Source organism: Eumetopias jubatus, unplaced genomic scaffold (assembly GCF_037043125.1).
Source record: "Eumetopias jubatus isolate StellerSeaLion01/CBP00866 unplaced genomic scaffold, mEumJub1_p1.0 scaffold_7, whole genome shotgun sequence".
Lineage (NCBI taxonomy): Eukaryota > Metazoa > Chordata > Mammalia > Carnivora > Otariidae > Eumetopias > Eumetopias jubatus.
In genome coordinates this window covers 6,925,322-6,945,903 of record NW_028274813.1, presented here as the reverse complement: position 1 = coordinate 6,945,903, position 20,582 = coordinate 6,925,322, and the positions used below count along the sequence as shown (strand labels likewise).

Genomic DNA, 20,582 nt, shown 5'->3' with positions numbered 1-20,582 from the left:
CGTTCAGATATAAAATACCACCCAGATTGCTGAGAGCAGACTCAGGTCGAGTCTAATTCAGCTCACTTTCTATAGGAGAAAGGAAAAGGAAAAGGGAGGAGGTAGCAAACCCTGAGAAACGACTTGGCACTAACATTATCCCAATGATGCCTCTACATAATAGGTAGCATCATCCCCATTCAACAGATGCTGACACTGAGGCCCCGTTGGGAAGCTGGTGGAGAAGACAGGATGTTGGTTTCTCGGGTCCTATGGAACAGACCCCTTCCATTACATCTGTGTTTTCAATCCAGACAGTGAGGGCTGTGCCAGGGCTCTGGGGTCAGCCTGTGCCCAAATGAATATCACCTCCCTCCCCTGCAAAGCCTGGCAACCTGGGGTAGTTACACCGGTTCTCTGTGCTCTGGCTGTCTCACCAATGTGGAACTTAGCTCATGGCGTTGTTGTGAGAATTAACTGAGATACTTCTTAAAAGTACCCAGCATTGCACTTGGATCTAGTAAATGCTCAGCAAACCCTACCCCTTATTATACTCCATCTTGCCAAAATGTTCTCCTTTGGGTTTCGTTCCCCAATTGGAATTCACACATGCAGAGACAGGGACCCTCAAGTAAGTTCCCCTTTCTTCCTGCCCCTCCCAAATTTTAAAATTTGTTTTGTTTGTGCAAATTTATTTTTTCCTTGTGACCATTTCATAAAACTGGTTTTGGAGTCCAAAATGTTGTCACCTTGAGAACATTAACCTGAAATCCCCATAAGGATGTGCAACGTGATTTACAGATGCATTTTCTTTAGCTTAACAATGTCACGTTCACATTTCGGCCTTGGCAGCCTTCATCACCCTGCCGAACTGTGGAGTTTTACAGTTGCATAAAATAAACTATGGTTATAAATCACCCCCAGATGTCAGTCTAATTATTTCAAATGAGTGGGAACCTGTTATATGGGGTACTTTGGACACACGCTCACTGCGTGTTCCTGAAGGCCAGCTCGCTCCCATCTCGGCCTGACAGCCCCAGCAGCTGGCTCTCAGTGGGACTGGCTCTCCGCACCCACCCCAGGGACTTCAGCCTCTCCGGCTGTCTTCCTCCAACAAAGGCCCCTCCAATGCTGGCTTCCAGGAAGCAGGGTTTGCAAATAGGTCCTTGACTCCCTTCTGAGAAAAAGCAATTTGCTTCCCCGTGATTTTCCACAGCAAGCATTGCTAAGCAAACGTGGCAGGTATCAAGGCTAGTTGCCGACCCATGAGAGAAGGCAGAGTATTCTCCCCAGTCAACAGAGAACAAGGAGTGGGGGGTTCAAGGGTGGGCAGGGAGGTGGACTCAGTATTTACAAACCAAACCCATATGGCCTCCCTCCGGTCACCACTCAGAAAGCCTATGGAGGAAGACAAACATGAGCCTTGGCTTTTGCATCCTCTATGGATGCAAAATTTTCTAGAATTTCCCACCAGACAGGGAGGGCTGTGCATGCCTCCCAGCACACCACCACAGAACAGACTTGGCTGATGGTGTTTTCCTCCATTCCTCCTTGCAGAGCACTTGCCCTGTGTCAGGGGCCCCCATGGATGCTCCTGCCTGACTCGTCTGTCTTGATCCTCATGTTGCTTGTGTTGGAGAAGGGCTTCTTCCTGTGAACATGAGGAGACCCAGGATCAGGCAGTTGGTGCCCCAGGTAATACGGGTCAAGGTCAATATGCTCTACTGCTTCTCCCTGGGGAGGACCTGCAGGTGGGTTTCCTCTACAAAATCCCTTGATAAACCTAATATTTTGAAGTATTTGCTTCTGCATCCAGGAGTCTCTCAAAGAGTTACTTTAAGGATGATTGATGTTTGAAAATGTAGGTTTAGCATAATGGCACAGTGGCTGTGTTCCCCTTGTGCCCCTGGCTCTATTATCATGGGAGAAACCTTAGCCACATGACAGTGGCGACTTGCACCAGGCCTCTGTCTTCCTTCTGTTCCCAAGCCCGAACAGACTCCCTCCTCAAACTCAGCCTCGCTGACCTCCTGCCCATGACCTTTGCCGTGAGCAGATGTGCAGGGGGCTGCCCAGGAGACACCTCCCCAGACACTTGGGGGTTGACACTATGTTAAACCAGTTGACACCATGGCTTGTGGTTTGCTCTGCCAAAGCTTCCCCCTAGATGGAGCATTCTAGGGTTTCCACAAACCTGACCAGACTGTGAGGCAGGAGTTCTATCGGCAAAGGACGTGACTAACTGAAAGTGTTCCTTTGAGGGATGTAAAGCAGTAGAGTTCTCCAAGATGGAGGGAGGGGGAGAGAGATCATGATGGTGACATATTTTCCTACAGTCTGCAGGCAAGAGGTATTTTTTAGTTCCCATCACTTCTACCAGATTAAAAACAAAAAATCAAAATCAGACAAAGATAAATAAATGCGCATGAGTGAATGGAAGAGGGAAAGTCCGAATGTTATAAAAGGAGAGAAGGAAATGACCCAGGGTCTCGAAGGCTGTTTGCCGGCTTATCAGCTGGGGAAATCGCGGCTGACCTGCTGCCTCATGGAGAAGCTCAGATGTGGGAACAAGGTGTGAGCGTTACTAAACTGTGGGGTGGTGGGAAAGTGTGAGGGGTTCCTATGAAGGTGTTGTCAAAACATACAGAACGTGAAGGGGAGACCTTGAGAAGACAGGAGAGGAGAGAGGCCCTACATGGGTCTCAGGCAAATGCCCTGGAGCACACACTGTGCTTAGCTCCAGGCAGGAGAGGGGACACTTAGATGCCAAGTTTAGTCAGAGACCCCCAGATTTCAGTCAGAGACCTCAGAGCTCAGTCAGAGAACCCAGAGCTCAGCCAGAGACCCCAGAGCTCAGTCAGAGACCCCCAGAGCTCAGCCAGACACCCCCAGAGTTCAGCCAGAGACCCACAGAGTTCAGTCAGAGACCCCAGAGCTCAGTCAGAGACCCCAGAGCTCAGTCAGAGACCCCCAGAGTTCAGCCAGAGACCCCAGAGCTCAGTCAGAGACCCGCAGAGTTCAGTCAGAGACCCCAGAGCTCAGTCAGAGACCCCCAGAGTTCAGTCAGAGACCCCCAGAGTTCAGTCAGAGACCCCCAGAGTTCAGCCAGAGACCCTCAGAGTTCAGTCAGAGACCCCCAGAGTTCAGCCAGAGACCCCAGAGCTCAGTCAGAGACCCGCAGAGTTCAGCCAGAGACCCCAGAGCTCAGTCAGAGACCCCCAGAGCTCAGCCAGAGACCCCCACAGTTCAGCCAGAGACTCTCAGAGTTCAGTCAGAGACCCCCAGAGTTCAGTCAGAGACCCCAGAGCTCAGTCAGAGACCCCCAGAGTTCAGTCAGAGACCCCCGGAGCTCAGCCAGAGACCCCCAGAGTTCAGCCAGAGACTCTCAGAATTCAGTCTCTACCCTTTGTAGCATAAGGACGAATCTATTTTTTTGAGGAGCCATAAGAAATATCTAAGGGTTTGGTTTTCCAGCTTCAAATGACACACCATGTCTGCCACTCCCATTCTGGGAAAACTTCCAGAAGTATCCTCCATAATCCAAACTTCAAATTGAGGCTAAAGTTCAAAATGTTCCATTAGCGCAGTTGAACACTGAGTGAGCAGATCACCTTCGGGCTCCTCATTTATTTTGGATACCTCATGAGTGTATCTCTGGAGGAAAGAGCATTAGTTTTGAGGTCAGACTATTCTGGGTCAAAACCGAGCTCTGTAACTTGCAAGTTCCGTGAACCTGGGCAAATCAGAAAATCTGTGCAAAAGTGGGGAAAGTAATACTTCTCTCAGAGCACTATTATGAGGATAACATTTGATAACACATAAAGTTCCTGGCAGAAACCCTTGTGTAAACCCTCAACAAATATGAATCCTTTCTCCCCTGTCATACAAAGTTCTGACATAGAATACAGGAAGGTGGGATGGAGGGAAGGAAAGAGGGAGGGAGGGAGGGAGGGAAGGACAGAAGGAAGGAAGGAAGGAAGGACGGAAGGAAGGAAGGAAGGAAGGAAGGACGGAAGGAAGGAGGGAAGGACAGAAGGAAGGAAGGAAGGAAGGAAGGAAGGAAGGAGGGAAGGACGGAAGGAAGGAAGGAAGGAAGGAAGGAAGGAGGGAAGGAGGGAAGGACGGAAGGAAGGAAGGAAGGAAGGAAGGAAGAAGGAAGGAAGGAAGGAAGGAAGGAAGGAGGGAAGGACGGAAGGAAGGAAGGAAGGAAGGAAGGAAGGAAGGAAGGAAGAAGGAAGGAAGGAAGGAAGGAAGGAAGGAAGAAGGAAGGAAGGAAGGAAGGAAGGAAGGAGGGAAGGAAGGAAGGAAGAAGGAAGGAAGGAAGGAAGGAAGGAAGGACGGACGGAAGGAAGGAAGGAAGGAAGGAAGAAGGAAGGAAGGAAGGAAGGAAGGAAGGAAGGAAGGAGGGAAGGAAGGAAGGAGGGAAGGAAGGAAGAAGGAAGGAAGGAAGGAGGGAAGGAAGGAAGGAAGGAAGGAAGGAAGAAGGAAGGAAGGAAGGAAGGAGGAAGGAGGAAAACTTAATAAAAATACACTTGGTTAACATCCAAACTCCTACTTTTTTTTTTCAAATTTTCCAGATATCTTCCTGAAATAATATTAGCCTTAGGTAAACCCAAATATTTTAAAGTTGATTTTGTAGCCAGCTGTTTATATACAAAATCTTTCCTAAATATGTACAAATTATTTTTCCCCCTATTTCAAAATCTGACTAATCAAGGATCAGCTGACTAACTAATTATCTTACTGACCAGATAAAAATGTCAGGGCTTCAGCTTCCATTCGGAAACCAGAAGGAATAACAACTCAGTGATGATCATGTTCAGAGACAGCCCCAGTCTTAAAATTCGCGAGAGAAATCCCACAGGGGAGAGATTCCCTCTGACTTGGGGATTACATGAGAAGATAAGCTGGTAATTAGGACACTTGGAAAAGGTCTAACACAACGCTTCTGGAACTGTCTGCCACGGTCAGCAGGGTTTGTTGTGTGGTCGGGGGGCTGCAAGGTTGATCCCAAGCAGCAGCCCCCAGGAGGAAAACCTGCCTGGAATTTGGCTCGAATCTCTCCTACTGTGCTTCGAGCCCACTGGAACTCTGGATTGGGACAGAGAAGCCCTGAGACATTCTTCCCGGCCACCTCTGCCTTCCGTGCTGGACAAACCGTAGCCAGCAGGAAACGTGGGTGCAAATGTGTGGAAGCAGGAAGAGCCGCTGTGCTCCGCAGATTCTGAGCCGGCCGTGGTCCTGGCACTGCGCGCCGTGCCTCTCGGGTGCCAGGCCTGGTCCCCTCCCAGCAGCATCCAGGGGTGCCTCCTTTATTTTCCCCATCTCGCTGATGTAAGATCATGGAGCTCAATGGAATAAATGATTCACCCCAAATGACGGATCTGTGGGTCCCCCCACCAAGGTGCAGGGGCCTGCGAGGGGCCTTGAGGGGTGGGCCAGGTGATATAAAGTCCCCATGGAAGACTCTGGACTTTGTGCAGCAGATGGAATGTAGAGAACAGGGGGACACACTCTGAAGTCCACGTGCTCGAGGTCCAGGCACTAAAGTGAGATGTCCAAGTATCCACCCGTTAATTCACACCATAACAAAATTACACAAGAAGTTGTGGATGATGGAGGCCCTTGGGCTGTTCTGCAGGACTTCCAGCCTCTCACCTTTGGGAGACACCTGGGGAGATGACTGCATAGGGGCACCCCAGGCAGGGCCATCCTGGCTCCCTCCTGGGCCATGGCCTGTCGGGGGTTCAGGCCAGCCCTCGACGACTGGGGAGCTGACACACGTGACATCAGGCAGGGTCCAGGCCTGGTTCCTTGGTGTCCTGGCCCTGGCCTGGCCCTGAGCAGAATGGTGCGTTATTAAAACACACTGAATTGGCTTCCGTGCAAACAGAGGGGCTGGTGGCTGAGGGGCAGGTTTGGATGAGTTTTCCCACATTATCAGAGATCCCTGATTCTGTCGCTTCTTAGCTGGAGAACTTGGGCCAATCACTTATAGCCCCTTTCCTTCTCTTTTAGAGAAAAATAAGAATTGTGTTCCTTAGGTAAGTTTTCCAGGATCATTTTGGTTAAGCCTTTCAGTGAGAGTTCTGGGCGTTAGGTAAGTTTTCCAGGATCATTTTGGTTAAGCCTTTCAGTGAGAGTTCTGGGCGTCAGGGTTTCTGGTCGACCTCCTGAGATGAGAATGTGATCTTTGAGGGCAACGCTTGGCAGCACGTGGTGGCAGAGCTCAGCGAGTGTCCATGAAGCCAGCTTGTGGCAGGAGCCAGGGATGAAGAATGAGAAGCCAGTGTCCCCACCTTCTAGGAGACACCCCCACACCCGCCAGTCTGAATTCTTCTTTCCCATCACAGACCACAGGACGGGCTTGTCCACACATCCACACAACGGGTATTTCTTGAGCAACTACTGATCCCGACCATGGATCTGGACACATGGCTCTGTGGGCCCAGGGGGATGGAGCAGGCCGGCTGCTGAATGTACCTGTGTCCCCAGTGCCACGGAGTCCTTGCTTATGCCAAGAAGCACACCAGCACCTTCAGGAGACAGAGAGACCCTCTCACAGTGTTGACACCCTATTGATTTAAAGATGAAAACCATTCCCAAGTCCCAGAATGTCAACCATGGTCATAACCACGCATGGGATTAAACACATGAGCTGTTGGTTTGCCGGCGTGGAGGTGGAGGTGGGAGCGGGGGGAGGAGGCGCTGGGGGGTGCTTGGAGCAGAGAGCTGATCGCTGAGCTAGGTGTGCATGCTGGCAGGCTTAAAGACGTGCGGGGACTCTAAGATGAACAGGTGTCAGCTGGTGAAGCAAACCAGGGTGGGCGTTCACGGGAAGGGGCTAGGCCAAGCAGGAGGTAAGCTCTGGTGGGGCAGTGACAGGTGTGGAGTAGGCGAGCCATGAGGGGTTTCTCTCAATGAAGAATAAATCTGAGGCAGGAGTGGCCTAGGAGGTCACTGGTGGCACAAGTAGACTTCAGTGGCCCTGGGGTTAGGGGCTCATCTGTTACCTCCAGGCCAGTATTCCTGTCCTGGGCTCTGCTGACCGTCAGGGCTCGATCGTTCTCTGCTGTGGGGCTGTCCTGCACACTGTAGGATTTTAGCAGCATCCCCAGCCTCCACCCACTAGATAGATGCCCGTAGCTTCACTCCCCCAGTTGTGGCAATGGAAGAGTCTCTAGGCATTGTCAAATGTCCCTTAGGGGCAGAATCATCCCAGGCTGAGAACGCTGCTCTAGGAGAATGGCTGTGAGCATGGAGGGACAGTTGGTGGTGGCTCAAGGCACCCATGCAGGCAAGGCATCTGGAGCAGCCCTGGGGGACCCACCGCCCTACCTCTAGGCTCGAGTCCAACGCCTGGCACACAGTAGGCCCTCAGTGACCAGTGCATCAGAAAGCAGGCCTAATCCAAGATACTCTAAGTGTCAACGGGATCAGCACTAAGCAGGGCCAGGACCTTGTCAGGCCACCGTCCCCAGGGCTGGAGGCCAGGGTGGGCACCACTACGGAGGCCGGGTCATGCTGGGTGGCTGTTTATCTCTGGGCCCAGGGCTGCCCGCTGGGCGTATTAGAGGCCATGAAATAATGATGAGGCCTAGGAGGGGTAATTAAAAGCCACGGTGACATTGATCTGTTGAGATTTCCAAGAGAGCCCAGGGCACACGGGGCGACTCTCCGTCTTACCTCATGCAGGCCCAGCCTGATTGGCCCCCTGGGCATTGCTGGGGCCGTGGAACCTCACCTGTGGCCAAGAGACTCCCAGGGCAGCAACCAGCCTGGCTTCAGAGGCTGTGCAAAACAGGCTGCCTGGGCCTGAGGGGGCAGCCCTGGAAAGGCAGGAGCCAGCGACTCTGTTAAAGACACAGGTGCCCATTCTGCAAGGTCTCAGAGGTCAGCCTTCTCCCCTCCAGGCCCCAGGGATACACCGGATGGAGAATCGGAGATGCTGTGGGGCTATGCTGCCTGTCTTGGCTCAGGGCATGTCTGTTTTTGCACTTCAGGCCTCCACTGCCCACCAGAAAGGTTTCGATCCGGATGCACACCAAGCCGACAATTATTTCTTGATTGTCTACCTTGGGCTGGAAACTATGCCTGCTTTAAATAAATATGAACATCTAATATTTACCTATACCACTCTTTGCAAAGCTGAACATTTCGATCTGAAGAATAGCTATTTTCTTGATGCTCTTACTAGGTATCAGTGATTGGCTTATTTGTCGTTGCTTTAGTTTTTAAAACTCACCGGTGAAGGGAATTAATGTGAGTGTAGAGTCAGACAGCCCTGAGACTTGGCCTTACTTCCACCACTTGCTACTCCTATGATCTTGGGCAAACCACTTCTTCAAGACGCCGTGTCCCAGTCTCCCTGTTGGTACAAGAAGGTAAAAGTAATCGATGCCACAGTGGGAAAGGGTTGTAACATCGTGAGCACTCAGGAACTGTCCGTTCATTAGTCCCATTGTTATAAGTTAGATTCCTTCCATGCCTGAGTTCCTGACATCGTCAAGGCTCTGTGATGTAGCCCACTTTACAGATGAGCAAACTAAGACAGCAAATCCTTTCTGAGCAGGGATTCTACAGGGAGACTCCACACTCACCCCATCTCAGAAAGGGCTACTGGGTTCTCACTCTGCAGGAAGTTTGGCTTCCAGCAGCTGGACTCAGACTCACAGAAGGCAGAGCCCTGCTTCGATGCTCTGGGATGGCCTTCGTTCCCACCCGCCTGCGAGCAGGAACCGGTGTGCAGCGCGCCTGGTTACGTAATCACAGCCTTGGTATTCCTCTGCGAAAACCCAGCCTATTTCTTTGCTCTTCACCTTGGCCACATGGCCGGGGGGGATGGGAGCCACACCTCTGCTCTTCACACTGTAAAGGAAGTAGCAACTGTATCAGAGAGGAGGAAGAAGTTTTCTTGGGGCTTTGACAAAATAGCCTGTCTCCCACGCGAGCGCAGACCTGCGGTAAGATCGCTGGTCTAAATATGGGGAGGCGCTTACTCCTTTCTTGTAAGCTGCCTTGCGTCGGGTAACAGATTCTTCCGGAATTTGGAGAGGATGCTCTGAATTAAAGACTCAGAAAAAGCACCATGTCCTTGTGATCTCTGCCTCACTCCACCCTCCATGTTTGTAACAAGGGTGGTACATAAGTCTTGATGATAGACAGCCATGCACATCTGCAAACCGCTCCAAATTAAATGCACCGTGTGGCCAAGACCCTGATTGGAGAAAGGCTTGGAGAAATGGATGACCATTCACTGAATGCCCAGGGTACAGGCAGCTACTCATTTAATAGAGATTTGGTTTGAGTGTCCCTAGGCTCTTCCAGGTTATGACAGTCAGAGGCACCATGTGCAGAACATTTACTGAGCCTCAGACCCTGTGCTTGGACCCTTGTTGGGTCCAAGCTGTGTCTCTGGGAGGAGGTCAAGGTGAATCCCCATGCACCTTAAGGTTGGGTGATGTGCCCACGAGAGTATCACCCGAACCCGGCCAGGCTGATGGCAGCCTGACTTCCACTGCTCTGTTAGAGAAACTTCTCTGCTCTGCACGTGTGTTCTACTTCCAAATGACATTTCGTTGATAGACTGAAACTGTGTATGGTCTTCAGGTTGCCATGCGTGCCATCTGTCATGTAGGGAAAAAAAAAGAAATACTTTCTCCTGCCTCCTAGACTGTACCAGCCCATAATGTTATAGTCACAATTCCAAAAAAGCCTTATAAACCAGAAATCATTTTCATTATTTATCAGGTGGCAAAAACCTGACCTGACCTGACAGAATGAATATAAGGCTGCTTATAGTCTTTCTTTTTCCCAGGTAGTGTGACTAGTCATACATTTTGCTGCAGAAACATTAATGTGTTCTATCACGAGGTGCTGCCCCGGAATCCTAAGGGGTACGTTACATGGTATACAAATATATATGTTAATATGTTAACATATATAGTTAATATGAATATATATGAGACATATTAACTTCCTAAAATATACCAAATTCTGATTTCTGAAATACATCTGGCCTCATGAGTTTCAGTAAAGGGATGGTTGGGCCTGTAGATCAAATGCAGCATCCCGCTTCAGAGTTCTGTCCTGAGGACAGTGTTGGGTAGTGGCAGGTGTGGGCATTTGAGATCAGATCAACCTCAACCCCGATTCTGGTTTTTGCAGCTGCCTGTGGCATCCTCTGAACGTGTTGCTCGTGGGAGCCTCGGTTTCCCCAGTTTCAAGAGGAGTTCGAAGAAGCACCTCCCTTGCAGGACAGCTGTGAGGTTGATATGGGCTTATGCGTGTAGGGATTCCATGCTCAAGGGCTATTTGGGCACCAGAGGGAAGTCCCTATTCTTGCCTGCTCTTTGTCATGACTTCCAGACCTGATGCAAAGATGTGGTGAACCTTTCACTTTGGTGTTCACTGACCTCCGCTTGGAGGAGGATGTGGCCCCTGGGAGCTCGGGCTGGGGAGAGGTGACAGCACACTAAGACCTTCAGAGGCCATGGCAATTAGCAGAAGCCACTAAGACCTTTCCAATATTAATTAGCTTGTCCCTAGCCTGATACTGCCAGGACTCCCAGCCTCTGGGGGAGCACTCAAGGATGCTGTGCTCACAAAGGAGCTCAGACCTGACCAGGAGAGTTGAGTAAATAGGACAGAGTTTGGCTCCCCAAGCACCAAGGGTGATGATGCAAAGCTCTCCCTGCACTCAGGTGCAAGACAGGCTCTGGATGGATGGACGAGGGATGGTGAGAGGGAGAGCCCTCCCAGCTCAGTCTCCTGCTGCTCCCACGTGTGATTTCCCCTCCCTTCCTCTGCTCCCTCTTCATCTCTGCTCCGTCGCTCTGGTTTTTCTCTTGCTTGGGGTCTCCCTAGCTCTATCTCCCTCTCTGTGACTCTCTCTGCCCCATGATTCCATCCCCTTGCTCTCTCTCTCTGGGCATCTCCTTGTCTCTCGGGGTGCCGTCTCTTCAAACATGCACACCCCATGGCACTTAGCTGCTCTCCAAGAACAGGCTCAGTGGACTTGATGGCGAAGGGCCCATTCTCTTCTGCTTCTCTCCAAAAAGAAGATTCATAGAATGCAAGATGGCTTGCATTTTCTGGGTGAATTGTCTACTTTATTTCACACAGAGGTATTCATTCACCAGATATTTACTGAGCACCTACTACTCGCTAGGCACTTTTTTGTCTCACATCCTGGGGATACAGTAGCGAAGTAAGGAGAAAGTCCTTGCTCTCATGGTGGGCTGAGGGGAAGCGAATAGAGAAATAAGGAAGTAAAACCTGGTATTTCAGAGAGTAAGTACTATGAAGAAAAATAAAAGTGGATACTGGGATAGAAAATGCTGGTGGCAGGAGAGAATGATCAGGGACTCTCTGACAAAGGACTGAGGTCATCTGAGCCAAGTGACAAAGAAAAGCATGTGGCTAACTGAGGGAAGGGCATCCGAGGTAGACGGAACAGAAAGTATAATGGCCCTGAGGCAGAAGCCTGCCTGGAATATTTAAGGACTATCAAGGAGTGGGCAAGACAGGCAATGATAGAATATAGGGTCAGAGAAGCCAAGTATCTTCTCGCTGAATCTTTGCAAACTTTTTTCTACACAGAGGGCATTAACCTCAATTTGCATGTGAGGAAATCTTGGATCAGAAAATTTTAAAGATTTTCCCAATATCACAGAAACTAAGTTACAAAGCCAGATTCTAACTCAAGCCCAGGAAGCACAAATAGTTCTCCATGGTGCCTTTCCAGAGCTGGAGATTTTAGAATGATGTTCCAAGTCCCAGACACCCAGTAGTACCTTATCTATTACGAGCTTGTAGGGACTCAGCAAATGTCCCAAGGAGCAAGTGATGATCACGAAAATTCAGGCTCCTTCTCCTAGGAGAAGGCAGAGAGCCTGCGGAAAGGCTGAAATCTGACACCAAAAATAATCAGTCACTCACAATGAGGGAAACTGAGGCTCAGGGAGGTCAGGCACCTTGTCTGGGGCCCGTTCCTTTCCATTAGCTGTGTTGTCTGGTACTAGTGTACAGTTAAAGTAAGAAGTAAAAGCCAGAGCGGACCAGAAGAAAGTGTAGTATTGTCATCATCATCTTTGAAACATACCTGGTCTTGGATTGATTGGATTTCTGAGAAATCAACAACAGCGTTTAACTGATAAAGACCATTTTCCAACAAGAAAAAAAAAGTTATTTTAAACTCCCACCTGATTCTTTTTTTTTTTTAAGAGTAAAACGTGATTTTGAAAGAGTAATTGCATATATTTATATCACAAGAGTGGGAGGCAAGACCCGTCAGTGAATCACCTGCTTCCTACAACTCTGAAATCAATCTAGACACACATGTGAGATGCACCTAGGATGGAGGTCCATGCGGTGGGATCCTTGCTCTGACTGGATAGTCACTTCAGGTAGGTGGGGCTGGAGACAGAGGAGAGCGTCCTGCCTGCCTCTTCATCCTGATTCACAATGAACCTTCTCTATAAACTCAGCAGTGGAAACATTCATTCGCTGATCAATTCATTCTTTCTCTCCCTCCCTGTCTTCTTCATTGCACAAATATTTACTGGGTACCTCCTGGGTTTTGAGCCTCATGTTAGTCTGAAAACCCGAAAACCAAAAAGACACAGCCTCTCATTCTTTTTTCAAATAAGTTTATTTATGAGCGACAAGCCTGCATTCCTTCCCTGCAGACACATTCCAGCTCTGCATCTACAGCTAATGACACCTGAGTTCAGTCTGCAGCACGGGTCCAGCCGAAGGTAGGGTGGAAGGAGCCAAGGGTCTCTGTACTGTGAAGGTGCGCGTGGCAAAGAGGTTCTGCTTGTCCTGGGGCAGAAGGCTACAGCCTCAGACTGAGGTTTCACGTAGGTCAGAGCAGGACAGAAGGGCCTGAGGACATCCCTGGGAGCGGCAGTGTTTGTCAGAGTGGATGCACGGAAGGATACACATGGTTATCTTTACATGGAAATATTGATTATTTGAGACTCTGAAACCCAGACTGAGTCACATCCTCTGGTAGGAAACCCCCCACCCCAGTCCTTTTCTGGGGTACAGCCAAATCACTGGAAACAGACGAGGGCCCCAGCACAGTAATAGCACCACCAGGATTTACGTGTGGACCAGTGTGCCCCAAATGGGCCTTTGCAATTATATTCTGACTCGGGGCTCTCTGAGGCCTTGAAAACCAAATTTTCCCAGAGGCGAGGCTGCCACCCCGCCGGAGTGGACAGCAGCTGTGGGCATACCGGGAGAATGGGCAGATTCTAGTCCCCAGTGACCTGTTAGATACGAGGCTTTGGGAAAATCGTACAACCTCTGTGAACCCATCTCATCCATGAATCAAGGACTATTACCCACTTCATCTGAGTATTATGAAAAATGAGTCCATGTAACACACAAACTCTGTCCTACATATTACAAATATGAAAAATTAGCATTGTCTTAAGAAGGTTTGGTATAATCATACCTAATATATGTGCATGAGTATAAATAATAAACGGATCTATCTAAGCAATATTCTATGTACCAATATATGCAATTTGATTTAAAGTGGGTCTTGAAGTACTATTTTAACTCCAACGGCCCCGGAATCAAATTAGTCAATGGCTATGATTGCCATGGGGAAAGATAATTCCAGGAATGATAAGAATTGCAATATCAGTTAGTACCAGCTTGTTAATGAAACTTCAAAGTTGAAACCAAAGTAGGAGTCTGTAGATGGCTCCAGAGAAAAAGTCCCGTGTTTCCACAAATCTTCTTTCTGTCTTTAATGAATGCTTAACCTCCCTGCACTTGAACTTGGGCATCATGGCCAGTAGTCAATTTTCACTTTAGTTCATGTATTTTTTTTCCCTTTTAATCCTGAAAATCTGTAGCCATGTCATCAGCTCCTTCTTAATTATACCATATTCTTTACATCTGTCCTGCTAAATAACTCTAATTGAAATAGCACCGGCGTGAATTTTTGTAATGTTCCCCCCAAGACATCCCGAAAGTGACTCACGAGAAAACAGACTGAAGTCACAGCTGGAAGCACGTCAAGGATCATTTCCATTTTTACATGATTAATTTGAATTTAATATCTTAAATCAAAACCTGATTAATTTAAATAAAATTTTGATGGTGCCCTGCTTCTAATATACATTGCAGTAATTAGATTCGGCTTAATGTGATTTTTTTTTTACATAATTAAAAAAAAGGGGGGAAGTCAAGTGTAACAATGCAATGTTGATACAAATCTGTCTAAATATATATAGGGTACTGAGGTTTTGGACATTACTCAGGTGGTGCAAGGATGGTTAATGAAAGGGACATTAGTGTGCCGAGCACAGATACGAATATTCCTTGTTCATCCTGTATCTATAGCAAAACCACTAAATCTAATACTGAAAATGGAGAAAGTTGCTATTGTTAATAAGTTAAAATCTCAGCGGGCCACATCACCAAGAAGCCATTCATGGACCGTATGAATCTCACAAATGTCAGATTCATTTCTTCACTTTTAGACATTGAGGAGACACCTCCTATATCCCAAAGGCAGGGCAGTCTCCCATGCTACAGACAGATGTGCTCAAGGCCCCAGGCAAGCAGGAGCCGCGGGGGCTGGTTCCAGCCCGTCTTTGGAAACGTGGCCTCTGGGCTATCCTCTGAGGACCTTGCTTTGCATGACCTTCCCCTCTTGGGAAAAGGGAAAGAGTCTGGAGGTTGTTACAAGCTTTTCATGAGATCCAGACTTCCATTCCCCACAATTCCAATTGGCCTAGATTCATACACCATGAAGGCCCCTAGAAATAAAGAAACGTCCATATCTGGACATTGAGACAAAAACGATCATGTTCTAGAGAGATCTAGTTCATACCCAAAAGGAAGCAATCTCATTAAAAAAAAAAAAAAAGCAATCTCATAAAAAAAAAAAAAACCCTCCTATGCAAGGCTTCTGAAAAATGTGTTTTCTATCCTCCCTCTTTCTCCTGATTGGGTAAGTGATTCTAGGCTGGTCACTTGTCTTCTCGGACTTGTCTTGTGAAGACAAGCCTCTGAGACCCTCTGTGAGCCAGAGGGCTGAGATGGTTGCTCTGTGTCCCATGCCAGGGTTCCTGGTTGGGCTCATTTGAGGTCAAACACCACTGTTTTAGTGAATTCCGTTCCCCTCGCCCCATAGATGTTTATGGACCATGGGATACTCAGATCCGGGGATGGTGAAGGAGGCACAGGCTGAGGAGGGCAGAGGAGAAGGCAGGCTCAGAGTCCATGGGTTAGCTCTACCTGTTCTTTACGAAATTTTAACTAGGGAATCTTTGGGAAATGCCTGAGGAAAAGATTAGATAACCCTGCATATATGTTAGACAGAATAAAAGCTGCTTGTAGTTATAAAAACTATTATTGTTACCCAAACTGAAATTTAAAGTACCCTAATCGATGATACGTATTAGGGACCTGCTATGTGCACAGCGCTATTGTGCGTGGAGTCGTGAGAGCCCTGTTCTCTATGATTTAGAAACTGCAAAACAAAGCTGTATGCTTATAAAATGCCTCATACTCTAAAGACTTACTGCACCACCTCCCGGCCCACTTTTCTCCTCCTTCATTCCTTTCTTCCTCCCTCGCATTCATTGCTACTTCTTGTAGCAATGCAATTCTGTGAGTGATCCACCCTAAAGTTTTGTCCAGACACCATATTCTCCACATGGCTCAGAGAAGAGAGAAATTATCACGGGGGTGTGCCTGCGTCAGAGACGGGGAGGGAACACGGCATGCAGAGACTCATGAGAAAGCGTCTGCCCAATAATCAGTGGCCAAGGCTAACACGTAGTGTAATTGCAAGCATTTAATCATTCCTCGAAGGTCTTGATTTCACTCTTTCTTTGTGACTTTGAGCTGTGACGATGACGTTTGAGAATTATTTAGAGCGCAGCTGTGCCTCATATCACCGAAGTGAGCGAAACCTGCAGCTTGGACAGCATCATGTATGGAAAGAGAAGTCCATCCAGGCATTGACTTTGATCCAAACCAGACAGAACATGCTTGAACGTCATTGTCAGACTTCTGAAGCTTCCCTGTGGGTTGGGTAATACCGAGTTACTGTAGCTCTCTACACTAGCACCGGTGATGATTATAATTATGGTAGCTGCTTCCACGTCCTGGACACCCATGTATGCAGCACAGCGTGCTCACAATTGTTGGACATTATCCCTAATCCTCTGGCATCTCCGTAGAATGTCTTATTCTAACCATTTTACAGACTTGAAAACTGAGGCTCAAAGAAACAAACACAAACAAACAAACAAAAACTTATTCCGACCAAACAATCAGGATTCATTCACATCAGCCCTGTTGGCCCATGCTACTCTATATGCATACCCAGCATGCAGACAACTGGCCAGTCCTTCCCAGGTCCCAGGCTGTACAGAGCAGACCCCCTGCAAATCAGTAGCCATACCTCTCTAAAAGCTTCTAGTGCCTGAGTAACCAGCACATCTTCTGATGGTTCCAGTTGACAGGAAAGAACTCAAATAAGAATTTCAAGGAAATCGCTGATTTATTATTCATCACAAAGGGTCTAACACGATGACTTTTTAATCTGACAGCCAGGACTTTTGATGACAATCAACAATTTAATTTCTTTCTAAATTTGGATTTTTTTTCCTTTTCTGCATCAAACACCGAAGCCAGCTAAAAATAGCTGAACATTGAATGTTAGAGGGGAGAACTATACTGATTACAGCTTTTTTTTTTAATGTCAAAGTTAAAGTCAAAACAAAATTAATCAGGAGGGGTTATCTATAATGAATCACTATTCAGCTCAGAAGGAAGGAATGGGGTAGATATCTCTGCCAGCAGCTGAAAGAATGTTCTTTCAAAGAGCTACATTAGACTATGGACTCCAAGAGAAAGATTGTGGATCTTCCATATTCAGCAGCATAAATCAAAATTCTCCCACTCTGGTCTAACTTTCTTTATTATTACAAGGCAGCAGGGATTAGGGTTTGTATGGGCTGTGATTTAAATAGTTAATTGAAAGGAAGCCATGGTGAGCTGTTTCTGGCTACAATATTACTGGGACAATCTTATCTGAGTTTACAGAGTTATTTCCAATTTGTAAATGCTATATTTATGTCTACTAGATAAAACACTCAAAACCTCAGACCTGAGTAAAGCGACCTTGCTGATCTAGAGCCTTCTACACCTGCCCCCTTCTGCTTCTTCACCTCCCTCCGGTCCCTGCTCTCTCTAATGCCCTCCCCTCCTCCTGTTTCCTGTCTCTGCTAGGAAGTCATGCCACTACCCAAAGCCTCAACCTTAGGCAAATAAATTTAGTCATAGAGTCGTGGGATGAAATGAAGTCTTGCTTCTAAACCCCAAATGACAGAGGAAAAAACAGAGGGTCAGAGAGGGCCAGTGATTCATCAACGTCTTGCAGTGATAATAACATTGCTGGGACTAGCATCCAACCTCTGCTCTTCCTAAGTTCAGTGTGCTCTGGGTGGCTAGGAGGCCATTATGGGATCCAATATGAAGTGGTGACAGGAGATTAGCTGTGTGACAACTAAAATCATCCGTCCTATGCAGTTCTACTGACTACTTTAACGTGACTACTTTTCCAGGAGATCCCTGCCCAGAGAGAAAAAAGTCATAAATATATTCATTATGTATTCCAGGAACTTTCTGGAAAAGCCACATAAAAGAACATCAAATGATTCTACTCTTTAAAGAAAGCATCCAGCCACAGCTTACTCCACAAGACTCCAAGATCCTCATTATGCTGTATCCACCAATTCTAAACTACATCTGGACCCTTTCCTTCTCCAGTCCTAATCAAGGCAGTACACTGTAAGATCTGCCTGACACCAGACTCCAAAATCCCATAAATATCTTGACATCTCCCCTCTCTCCCTCCACCTACCCTAGTCACCACTGAGAGTATGTCAAGGAAGTGATCTCAGTAAGAATGAACTCAGCATCATCAGATCAACAGGTCATGCTTGGAGAGCCAGCATCCAGCACTGGTAGGACACAGCATGGTGTGTGTGTGCTGCTGATATGGCAAGGGGTCTGGATAATGGGCTAAGGGAGTAATACTCTGATAACAGAGGGTAGAGGGGGAGCTGCACTCACACCAGAATCTCGACCAACAGCAGGCTTGGAACCCCTGATAGAAAGAGGTGATCTTTGCCTTCTAGGGACTCCCAGCTCGGTTGGTAGTGAGATTGGCCAACACTGTGCCACGTGCCATAAGGGGGTCTGGTGAAGGGTGAAATGGCAGACCCAGATGTGGGAGGGATAGATTCTCCCTGTTGGCTGGAAAGACTCTGAGACAAGGGGGCGTGACCTTGACATGGAGCATCCAGCCTGAGAAACTGGAAAAGGTCTTTCAGGGAAGTGGGCATGAACATGGCACAGGGGCCCCAGAGAGCCTGCTTCTGGGCTAAAGTGGCTGAGGTACCTCTAGGTGCCTGGTTCCGACTGTGTGACTTTGGGCAAATGCCTTAACCTCATGCAAGCCTATTTCTTCGTTAGTGAAATGTAGAAAATAATAATAGGACCCACCCCAGTGGGTAGTGACTTGCACATGGTAAGCACATGGTAAGCAAAAAGGCTAGATATATTAGCCTCTCTGACCCTCTGTCTTCTCTGCTCAATAGGGCTTAAGGATGAGTCTCCATTTTGTAAACAAACTGTTATTTTAGGCGTTGTAACATGATCCTGCCAAGCTTCTGATTAAAAAAACAAATCCAGTGGCCACCATCTTGTTAGACAGTCAAGTGTGGATTTAGGAAAGACCACATTCTTTCTGTTCCTATCCTGCTGGGGAGAAATGGCCCTGTCTCTCTCCTTTCCAAACTAGTCTCCTGGTCCATCAGGTGAGCAGGGGGATGGTTTCCACAGGGCAGGTGGGCTCAGTGCTGCCCCTCCGCCCCCACCTCTGCAGCCCATCACCCTCTCATCTTCTGGGAACTTCACCTTTGCAAACTCATCTCTTGCCTGAGATGCGAGGGAAGAATATCTCCAGCTTTGTTTCTCTATTATAATAGATGTAAATTAATGTTTTGCCTTTGTTTGCCACGGTAATCATAGAGGCAAGTATATATTCCTAACAGCTATCTTATTTTCAATTTGCAAAGCGTACTGTGCTTAATCCCATGAGGCAGCCCATGGCTCCAGATATGAATTTTAAAAGATAATTAGCCCAGTGCAGGAGGTGATCTCCGCGACATGGAGCACACACTGAAGCCTGGTCAGAGGGGTCCTCTGGGGGACCCGTCAGGTCACAGTTCCCCACCACCCCCCGTGGTTTATTACTTTCGTTCATCGCCACTGCCTTTGTGCGAACCAGCTGATTTGTTCATGAAAATTTAAATCATGTCCATACTAGAACTGGAATTTCTTTTTGGGGCTGTTATTTGAGGATTCCCACCCCTGCACCCCACCAGCATTTCTTATGATGATATTCATGGCAGGTGACAATTTATTTATTTTTTCTTTTTTCTCTTTCTTTGTACTCTAACTGAAAGAAAGCTCTGGGCCCGGGCTGGTTATTTGTAATGTCTGATGCCCATGGCAGGTTAAGTGACCATCTATTAGCAAGAGCCTCAGAAGGTCCCAGGTCAAAAAGATGAATGTCGCACCCAGCTTCAGTCATAGATTGTTCCTGTGCGAACTTTACCACCAGCGGGAAATCAGTTATGAACACAAGGGCACAGTTGGACAGGCTGAAGAATCATGCCGGTTTGCCTGCATGGGATTTTAGTCTACAATGCATCACACCCAGGCAGGGCTTTGCCTTTACTTACCCATGTGCTTGACACATGGGAGTGTAGCTGGCCCTGAGCAGGGCAAAAGAGGGCTGAGCAGATTCCTTTTCTCTGAGATAGTCTGGGGTGCCTGCCTGGAGGAAGTGCCACTTTGAGCAGGAGACATATTTTAATCAAATCAGGTAATTTACCTTTTGTTATGATTTTCCCAGGCAAATGAAAACCGGAGAATGGCAATAGCACACATACATGGAATGTCAACCGTGTACCGGGCACTTTCTTCATTGTAATTCCTATGTGTCACCTCACTTAATCTCCATGACCTGGGAGTGGTTCTTATTTACAGATGAGAACACTGAGGCACAGAGACACACCCAAGGATTCTCAAGGTCAGGATTTGAACCCTGGCAGTTTTGCTGCAGAAACTTTGCTCTGCTAGGTAACTAGGGGGTTCTGGCCGCGTGTTGGCACTCCAACCCTGACAGGTGGTGGTTGGAGAAATACAGTCCAAAGCTTCACCTAACCTCAGGAGCTGATTGCATCCCACCCTACCCCCCCGCGGACTCTGCTGAGAAAGAGCATCTTTCACAACAGTTCACAGTCAACCTTGGTTTGCCTCATACAATCAAAGAGCGGAGCACAAGTTTAATTATTTCCTTTAATTTAAATCAGGTTAGTAAAAAAAAAAAGGAAAGACAAAAAAACTCTTAATGTAGTTTAAGGGCTTTTTTCCCCCTTTATCACATAAGCTAGGGGACTTCCCTTCTAATGAGGGAAATGTCATTTCATTTTTAATCCTTAAAGTTCCCGGAACCCTGTGCTGCTGGAAAAGTGTGTAATTGTGTGTGTGTT

At 47.7% G+C, this 20,582-nt stretch overlaps 1 long non-coding RNA gene across 1 annotated transcript; it reads right to left on the bottom strand.

Annotated features, from left to right (window-relative positions):
• Nucleotides 1-4,650: 4,650 nt before the first annotated feature.
• On the bottom strand, nt 4,651-8,682 carry LOC114207271 (uncharacterized). Its single transcript, XR_003608820.1, has 3 exons — nt 8,580-8,682; nt 8,225-8,347; nt 4,651-6,515 (listed from the first exon to the last, which is right to left on the bottom strand). It is a non-coding gene; the product is annotated as an uncharacterized LOC114207271 (long non-coding RNA).
• Between the last annotated feature and the right edge of the window lie 11,900 nt (nt 8,683-20,582).